Below are 11,041 nucleotides of genomic sequence, written 5' to 3'. Positions count from 1 at the left end.
TATCTGATGATACCCAGATCTCAAATCTATCTTGCTGAACACACTTGCACCAACCAACTGATCCATCAAATCATCAATCCTCGGCAAAGGATACCGATTCTTGATCGTCACTTTATTCAGTTGCCTGTAGTCCACACACAACCTCATAGTACCTTCTTTCTTCTTAACCAATAGCACTGGCGCACCCCACGGTGACACACTCGGACGAATAAATTTCTTATCCAACAGATCTTCCAACTGACTCTTCAATTTAGTTAACTCAACAGCAGACATACGGTACGGAGCCATCGATATCGGTCTAGTACCAGGTACCAAATCAATCGAGAACTCCACTTCGCGTTCTGGTGGTAATTCATTCACCTCTTCAGGAAACACATCAGGAAAATCACGCACCACGGCTAGATCACAAATCACCATCTTATCCTTGGCCTCCAAAGTTGCTAACAGCATAAACAACTCTGCCCCATCAGCTACTTCTTCATTCACCTGCCTTGCTGATAGAAACAAACTCTTTCCTTCCTCAATCTCAGGAAAGACTACCGTCTTATCAAAACAATTGATAGAAACTCGGTTAAACACCAACCAGTTCATACCCAGAATAACATCAATCTGCACTAGTGGAAGACACACTAGGTCCATCCCAAAGTCTCTACCAAAAATACTCAAAGGACAATTTAAACAAACCGAAGTAGTAGTCACTGAACCCTTCGCAGGAGTATCAATTACCATACTTCCAAACATCTCAGATATCTCTAACTTAAGTTTCACAGCACAATCCAAAGATATAAAGGAATGAGTCGCACCTGTGTCAATAATAGCTACAAGAGGAAAGCCATTAATATAACACGTACCTCGGATCAAACGATCATCTGCAGAAGTCTCAGAACCCGATAGAGCAAAGACCTTGCCTCCTGACTGATTCCCTTTCTTCGGCTTCCGACACTGACTTCCAATATGCCCTTCTTCGCCACAATTAAAACAAATCACTTCCTTGTGCTTGCAATCAGCTATTGCATGCCCAGTCTTACCACAGCGAAAACACCTCTTCACTTCAGCAGTACATACATTACTCTTATGACCAGCCTGACCACATTTGAAGCAAACTATACCAGTAGGAGCACCTCCCCTACTAGTCCTCTGAGCCGGAGCAGCTACTTGTTTCCCTTTTCCAGCTGGAACATCATACGGCTTGCCACGGTTTTGATGTTGCTTGCCTCTGCGATCACTGACAATCTTGTAATGAGCATTATTGTCCTCTTCAAATATCCTGCAGCTATCAACCAACTCAGTAAAAATGCGTATCTTCTGATACCCAACAGCCTTCTTAATTTCAGAGCGCAATCCATTTTCAAACTTGATGCACTTTGAAAATTCAGCACCAGCACCAGTGTAATGAGGATAAAATTTGGACAACTCCACAAATTTCGCAGCATAATCCGTGACAGACATGTTTCCTTGCTTCAGCTCAAGGAATTCAATCTCCTTCTTACCACGGACATCCTCTGGATAATACTTCCTCAGAAATTCCCTACGGAATACATCCCAAGTAACGACTTCACCTGCCGCGGTCAACCTCTCGTGAGTCTCTAGCCACCAGTCATCAGCTTCGACTGCTAGCATGTGAGTACCATACCGAACCTTCTGAGCTGGAGTACAATCCATAACACGGAAGATTCTCTCAATCTCTTTCAACCATCCCAAGGCTGCATCTGGATCATGCTTTCCTTTAAACACCGGCGGGTTCTCTCTCTGAAAAGTCGCCAAGCTACGTGATCCAGCATCTCCACCAGCATTTGGCAAGTTCTGCACAGCTTGTGCCATTGCTTGCATTGCGGCAGCCATTGCAGCGTCATTCCTTCCAGCCATTTCAACTTATCAATACAACACAACTTAAAGTTAGATTGGTAACAATACACAATTGTTAGACAAAACGACACGACAACTGGCCGGACGGACCGACCTGCTCTGATACCACTAATGTAACACCCTTCTAAAATACCCCAAATGTTTAATAATAAAACAACAACAATTAAATCATACATATCAGAGTAATCATGCATCTCAAGGGTGTCACATAACAACTTCTTCACAAAAGTCAATATAAAATCAGTCATGCTCAATTTTATTCAACATAAAACTTCTTTAACAATACGCAGCGGATAAAATATTTCAACATCTGTAATTCATCAAAATTAACATTTATTCAACAATTCAAACATCCCGTCCCGATGTTACATCTATCAGAGCATGACCCTCTAACCACACTAGACTTCAAGCACTAGCTTCTATTCGACTCACTGCTCGTTACCTGAAAAATATAGCTGTAAGGGTGAGTTCCTCAATCGATATAACAAATATTATAATTTATCATGTTATGTTAAGTAATTCTACACGTTAATCACCCTAATTATATCATGCATTAGGCAACGGCACAGTCAACTCAATTATCATATTCAAACACAACGTAAAGGCAACTCAATAACAACATAAAATGCAACTCAATGAGACTCGACTCTTCATGCATGTGGTACCATTTGGAGTAAAACTCCCAACTTAAAATCATTGCCAGTTTAGTGGGCATCAAGGCATAAGCCTTCAACTTTCAACTTAAAATTTTGCCAATCCAGGCCAACGTGGTGTGAGCAAAAGCCCCATATTTTTGCCAATCCAGGCCAACGTGGTGTGAGACGAAGCTCCGACTTAATGCATATGGATGTATATGACATGTATGACTTGAAACTTTAACAACATAATAGCAACAGCAACACAACAGCTTTTCAACAAAACAACTTAAATCAACTTTGGCTCATCAGCCTACAACTCAGTATTTTTCAACACAACTTAAAATTTAACTTTTCAACATAATTGCATCAACATTTCACAACACAAACCCAACAATTTTTATTCATCAATTTAACTGCAATAAGGCAACTACCAATTGCATTTACAACATAAAAATCAACTATTTTCCACACTGCAACAGTGTTATCAAGTTTCGCTGCTGACAAAAAAACCATCATGCACGTCTACGAACAAAATTGAAGGCTTTGAGTCGACCGTAGGGGTCAGCTCAAAGTTCGCGGTCGGCGCAAAGGCTCTGCTCAACTGGAGGGAGTCGGCGCAAAGACCCCTTGCGTCGACGCATGGGGTCGACGCTTAACTCACGGGTCTGCGCCAAAATGCCTTGCGTCGACGCATGCAGTCGGCGCATGCCCCACGGGTCAGCGCACGCCGACCCTATGGTCGACCGCTCGCGCGCAGACTCAGATTTTTCTGAGTTATTCCAAGTTCCGTCAGCTTCACGCAGATCAGGTTTTCCGGCCGCTTCCGCATCTAAAACCCTTTCTAAGACAACCTAATTTGTCTTTAATTTAGTAGTGCCGAATCAAGTTTTTAATTGTGATCCGTGCTATAGTCTAACATTTACGACTCACACAACTATCAATTCAATTTGCAGTTTTTAACACGGTTTATCCAACGTCAATTTCAGCATATACAGTCCCAATTAGGGTTAAATCAACGGCTTATCACTACCCATGACATGTTAATCTATAATACCCATTAACCGACGATAAACCCCCCCTTACCTGAGATAATCCGGCAATTCTCTAAGCTTTAGCTTTTCCGTTCCTCAACCGTGCTTTTCGGCTCTTTGCCCTTTTTCCTCTTCTCTGCAGCTTCTCTGAGTTTCACGTGAAATTTCTTTGTTAAGAATGAAACCCTTTTCTTTATTCCCACTTATATATATATTCCAATTATTATTATTCCAAAATAATAATAATAATAATAATAATAATAATCCAATAATCCAATTTATTTAATTAAATTAATAATTATATTATCAACTTAATTAAATAATTCTTTTTTCTTTATTTGGGGTGTTACATTTTATACCTTGGTTTAAGGATCATATTTATTCAAAGTATTATTCAGATCCCGCTTTAATAACAGAAAGGTTGAGATGCTTAGCATATGGTCCAAGTTTCCATGTTTTTTCTTATAGCGCATACGCGATTAATGGATACACATTTTATACCAAAGAACAGGATGATAAAAGTACTATGCAGAATAGTGGTGTCACCGTGGTAGCTGAAGCAATGCACATATCAAGTGTGAAGGACTTAAACCCCAAATTTGCAAATCTGTCGTATTTTGGTGTTATCGAGCACATTTGGGTGTTTGATTATGAGAAGTTTCAGATTCCTATATTTGGTTGCAAGTGGGTTGAAAATAATAACGGCATTCGAATGGATAAGTCAGGATTTTTGCAAGTGGATCTTAATAGGGTGGGATACAAAGATGAGTCTTTTATTCTAGCCTCTCAAGCTAGACAAGTGTTCTATGTCAATGATCCGAAAAGTACGAAATGGTCTATAGTTCTTTTTTCCAACAAAGTAATTGATGAAAACACTGGAGATCAAGGTGATATTGATGTTGAGATTGAATCGTTTACCAGAAATGATCAAGATGAGAATATTATATCAAATGATTCATATATTAGAAATGATCATAATGAGGGTATTTGGATCAATCCAACCGTCCGTGTTGTAAAGAGACATGTAGAACATATTCCAACCAAGAAAAGAAAGAGAACTTAGTGAAAAAGATACAGGTCAAATGATTTTAATTGTTTTCTTTATTACAGGTAAAATGGCTTTTATGATTTTAATTATTTTTATATTTGTCATCTGATTTTAATTGTTTTCTTTATTACAGGTAAAATGGCTATTATGAAGTCAATCATTCGTGCAAGGGGCAAGGGATACTTGAAAGTATCAATTGATATTTGTTTAGATGGAGATGTTCCATTGTCGTCAAGCCTCATTCGCGTAGATGATGATGCTGGATATTTGAAAGTATCCCTCTACGACAATGGAACATGTCCATCTAAACAAATATCAATTCTATCTTCAAAAGATAAGGGACCAAAAATATAAGGGGATTACGCAGCAAATCGAGTCAGTTGCATAAAAAAAAGGTATAAACACAATTATATGATATTTATGCATAGAAAATGTTAATTCTTGATCTTATACTTCACCTAACTAATTTTATGATATTTTAGGTTCATGCTATTGATATTGAACAAAAAGAGGTTGTTGCTAAGAAGACTGCGGCTAGCAAAAAAAACATACATCTCAGAGATGCTTTTGCTACTTAGTTTTATTTCTTTTTAAGTTATGAATTTGTTGTATATTTAGAATCTTTAGAAGTTAAACGATTATATATCAGTGGATTATTGTATATGTATGGATTGTTGTATATAAGGCTTGTTGAACGCAATGTGTGAAAAAGGGCTTCAAATTATACAGTTTTGGGTGTACTGCTTCAATATACAGGTTGTCTAAAATAAATAAAAAAATATAGCGCTTTTTAAAAAAAAAATTTAAATAACCACCCACTTTAGAGGGCGCTTTCCAAAATAAGCGCCCTCTAAACCCTTTAAATTTCCACTTTAGAGGGCGCTTTCCAGTAAAAGCGCCCTCTAAACCCTTAAAAGTTTCCACTTTAGAGGGCGCTTTCCAGTAAAAGCGCCCTCTAAACCCTTAAAAGTTTCCACTTTAGAGGGCGCTTTCTTTAAAAAGCGCCCTCTAAAGTGGCCCTTAAAGGGCTTAAAGAGCCACTTTAGAGAGTGCTTTCACCAGGAAAAAAAACGCTGTCTTTACCTATGCCAGCGTCAGATTAGAGGGCGCTTTAAAGCGCTGTTATAGGCAAAAAAAACGCCCTCTTTTCCCTTATTTGGCGTAGTGAGCCTAGGGCAATAAATCATGTTCAACGTGTTAAAGAGCGATATAGATGAATTATTTGATGAATGCAATTCAAAAAATATGTTTGATCTAAGTTGCATTTCAAATATAACTTAATTTTCATATTATTATTTTCTAAAACACTTTAAATGAATGCATGTTCAATGAAGGGTTAGTGAAACACACAATTTACATACATTATAATAAACTCAACAACAACATACATCAACAATAACAACATTTATTAATAACAACAACATCAACATTTATCAATAAAACATCAACAACATATCTTTTATTGAAAAGATCCGTGGAATGGTATGAAGTTTATGTACTTTGTGTTGTCATGAAGAAAAAATACAAGGTGGGTGAAGCTTCCAAAATAGCTTCATACTTATTATATTGTTTCTCCATAGAAAAATAAATCATTTATGAACCACACCCATAATATGAGTTCTCTTGAACCATATTTCGAAATATAAATAGCTTTCGGAATGTTAACCTATTTTGAAAATATAAACTAGCATTAACGTAACCTGTAACATGACCAAAAAAGGAAGTAAATTATTCCACAACAAAAAGCAACATGCTAACATAAACTAGCAGTACATTGTAACATAATAAGCAATAACAACCACAACATATAAAACTTGTCAATAACAACTACCAACAACAAATCATGTGAAACATAACAAGGTCTTCAATCTTCATGCCTAGTTAAATTTGTGTTTTTCTCAAGGTCTTCATCTGATTCGGAATCAGTTGCATCCATATCCATTAGGAAATTCATAATAGCCTATGCCTTCTTCATCTTTTCAGTGTTAAGATTCTTGAAAAAAATCTTGTTATAGTCTGTTCCACGAGACGGTTTAACAACAGTAATGTGATCCCTAACAGATTCAGCTTCCTTGACTTTGTTCAATCATAACTCCATCATATCAATAACATTCTTTGTAACCTGAATCTCATGGATAAGTTTGTTCCTCCCACTATTCATGTTGAGAGAAAGGATCTAAAATCTGAGAGAAAGATCTGAAATCAGAACAAGAAGCGAAACTTTTTTTCAAAATAACATACAACAACATAAAACAACACTAACATACAACAACAAAAAACCATAAACTCTCGAACAAGAATAAAATCATGTGAAACATAACAATAACCTACATGAAAAAGAAAGAACGAGGAAGAAAAAGAACATCTTTATGTATGGAGCGAGAGCTAATGGCGAAGAATAAGAGAAAATATGTGTTATAGGGTTTTACTATGAGAGATACGGTGATACTGTCAAGAAGTGAGAGCTAATTCGCTTATATTATATATGAGTAAACAATTTCATCATTGTCGTATTCAAAAACCGTGATGAAATATAGTGACTTTCACAATGATTCACATTAATAACTGTGGTGTTATGTATTTTAATTGTAATTTATATATTATAATTATAAGGACAATACTCATTGTAACGAAAAAGTAGAAAATTGTTGGAGTTGAGATTCGAACCCGGCCATTCCATAAATGTATAATCATGGTTTATTAGTTTGACTGTAGTGCAATATTTTTTCGTAAATATAAATAAATAAAGCGCGTCCAAGAATGAGGTATTACCACGGTTAACAGTCAGATCGTTGTAGTTTAGTGTGACGAAAAGTCTATTTTCTAGTAGTGATGATTTCGGCACTGGTTTTAAAAATGGTATGGTAAATTGGTTTAACACTAGTGATAAACTGATGTTATAAGCGTTATATTTGGATGTTAAGACTAACATTTAACACATTTTTCTCCTTTAAAGAGGTATAAACACTTATAAATTGTACCTACTTTTTTTTAAAACCGGTGTTAAAGTTTCATGGGGAGTAGTTTGATTAGAAACCAACTTATGCTACCTGCTTTTACCTTAACAAAAGATGTAGAACATGTATATTGTACCAATTTTCTCCAAAATTGGGTGTTAAAAGTTTAACGGAGCTATAAATTGGGTGTATAAATTTTTCTTAAATTGGGTGTATAAATTTCACATCTGTTTTTTCTTAAATTGGGTGTATAAATTTTTCTTAAATTGGTATTAAAGTTTCATGGGGAATAGCCTATACTTTCACATCTGTTTTTTCTTAAATTGGGTGTATAAATTTTTCTTATAATGTTTATATAGCGTAGGTATCACACATGTTCTTCATTAAAGTTAGTATTTTAAGTGACATCGATTTGGATTTGATTATAAATGAACCATCAAGAAATATTATTCTCTAAAATGGATGGGGAAAAATACATAACATAATTGTTTAATCTTAAATCAAGTTGAGGTCATATATGAGACTTGTATATTTTTTATTATTGTTTCAATTGAACAAAATTATACTCACAAATTTTAGTTTAAATTTAACAATTTATACCAAAGAGTGTAAAACCAAATTCAAAAAAAATATTATATTAAAAAACAATCTTAATTAATAAGTTAATATTAATTCTTATACAACACCTTCTTTTATCTAACTTCTTATTTCTTTCTCTTCAAGTTGATATTGTTCTTCACCTATTTGCAAAAAGAATTGAGCTCAAAGTTGTCGGATATTATCAATAACATCTTTGTTATATGATGATAGATCTTCATATATCTACCAATGCAAACAGTAAAATAAATTAAACAAGAACATGTTAAAACGTGAAGTGGTGAGATTTACATATTAAACATTGAAGTTTTTTGTTATTACCTCATGTAATCCTTAAAATATACTTGTATGAATAATGTCAAACATATTTTTCATTATATAATAACCACAAGCCAAACTATTCACTTATATGAGAGAAGGATTGAGTGAGAAGATGCACTCGTAAATCCTAATATGAGAGAATGATGGTTTTATGTGATAACTGCTTAAGTGTTTCAATAGTCCAAATTTTTTGAAGCGGAATTCTCAACATCAATTTTAAGCATTTACTCTCAATTCTCTTTAACTCTTTATTTTATTAAGTTGTTTTTCTCAAATCTCAAGTTATATATTGTGTTACGTCAATATTTATAGGTATATGTTGTTTATCTTGAATTATTTTATTTGTTAATTTTGTTTATTTACTTGCAACATTGTGTTTAATTCAGTTCTTTCGATCATCATTTTCATTTATTTTGAATTTTTATTTATTTATTAATTTGATTATTTCTGATATCAAATTTTCAAATATTTATTATGTTTTCAATTGTTAGATTTTGAATCGATCAATAAATTCTTTTTAGAGGAATATGGAAGAAAACAAGTATTAGTGTAACACCTAATTTCATAAAAATAATTATATGGTTCTTATTTGTTCTCTTTAGTCTTTATTTATAGTCATTTTTTATATTCTGTGAATTATTTTTTGTATATATCTTAAAATATATAATGTCAATTAGAAAATATGAATCAAATTATTCAAAATTATAAAAAAAAATGAAGTTTTTTTTTAATTGCAAAAAGGGTCCTATGTAAATTTATTAAAACAAACAAAAATTTAAATATAAAAATATAGGTGATTGCTCATTGAATGAACAAGATAACATAAACAATGATGAAAATGCAAATAGAGAAGAAGTGGTTGTTAATGAACAAAACAATATTCATTCTTATAGTCATAATGAAAAAGAAAATATAACACCTACAATTAAAAATATATATGATCCTAGTCAATGGACCAATATTGATACGAATTTTCGAGATTTGTTAGTAGAAAAAGACCTGGTTAAAATTATCGATAGATTTTCCTAAGAGTAAAGCATCATTACGCTTCTTCTCATCACTATATATATATATATATATATATATATATATATATATATATATTAAAAAATGGCTAATGAAGAAAAACGAGAAAGACCATGACTAGTTTACTCTCAAGACTTAGATAAAACATTTTGTTTTTGTTGAAAATTGTTTAACAATATTTATACTTCGGATAAATGAGCTAATGTTTATACTTCGGGTAAAATCCTATCTAAGATCAACAATGTCTCAACAAAGATTAATCGAGTTGGCTTTATTATGTATTGAAAAATAAATTTTACAAGAAATTGATTATGATAGTTTAATAAACTATTTTATAAAGGCTCATTCCTTAAAGTTCACTTTAGATCTCAATATTGGTTGAGACGGTCCAGACAATTAGATGAGACTGTTGCAATGTTATAGTACGGTCATTGATACAGTTTTTATTATGATTTAAATTAAAGGAGAGTGCCCAATTATCGTACCATGCTTAGGGAGAACACTCAACTCGCATTTTTATTGCCAGATTCAACCGCTCATCGTATCCTATTCTTCCCGAAGCATCATATTTAACCAAATATCAATCTTTTATTCTTATAGCACCTAATTATTGGAAGTGGGACTTTGACATGCAATTCACCATTTCATGCATTAGTTTTTCAAGCAATTGAATTTTGAAACATATTAAGACTTGGTTTTTAGTATTTTTCAATTTCAATTTCGATTTGATTCGGTTTCAGTTTTGGTTTGATTTACTTGTCATATGGTTCGGTTTTAGAATTGTTTGTGCAATATGGTTCAATTCACTAACCAAATATAATGGTTCAGTTATTTTTATTTTAATTCAGTTCGGTTTAGACGATTCAGTGTGATTCGTTGTTTTTTTTAACAATCCTAATCACTGTATCATTCTACGTGAGACCGACATGATGTGACACACATTTCACAATTTCATGTCATAGCTTTTCTGGCAACTGAGTTTTAAAACAATTTGGACTCAGATTCAATGCTCGATTCATTAAGTTTCTGTCTTATTTCATGCATCTCATATTTTTAATTATTATTCCCTTCGTTTTAAAATGATTGTCGTTTAAAATTTTTGCACACAAATTAAAGAATATAATGATATTATATTTTTATTAAATTAATTTTATAAATATGTTGAACATAGTGTATATAATAATAAGAGATTAATTACTATGCACTGTCAGTGTACAAAAATTTACACTGTCGATTCATCACCATCACCCATTTGCATTATTTTATAAAATTTTAAAATAAAAGTCAAACATATTTTAATATCCAACGTCTAGGATTAACTGACAGTGTAAAATCTCTTTACACTGTCAGTGTATTTCAATTAAATCCTAATAATATTTAAAAGATACAATTGAAAAAAATATCTTTTAAAGTATCTTTTATTTTAAACATTTAAAAAGTAATACAGATGGATGATTGTGATGCATTGACGGTGTAAAACTTTTTACACTCACCGTGCATAACAATTAATCTCTTAAAAAAATAGTAAGTATTTCTATATTAAAAATTAAAAATAAC

The sequence above is a fragment of the Lathyrus oleraceus genome, chromosome 5, assembly GCF_024323335.1.
Source record: "Lathyrus oleraceus cultivar Zhongwan6 chromosome 5, CAAS_Psat_ZW6_1.0, whole genome shotgun sequence".
NCBI classification, from domain to species: domain Eukaryota; kingdom Viridiplantae; phylum Streptophyta; class Magnoliopsida; order Fabales; family Fabaceae; genus Lathyrus; species Lathyrus oleraceus.
The sequence above is the reverse complement of the archived record's forward strand: the minus strand, read 5'-3'. Positions refer to the sequence as shown.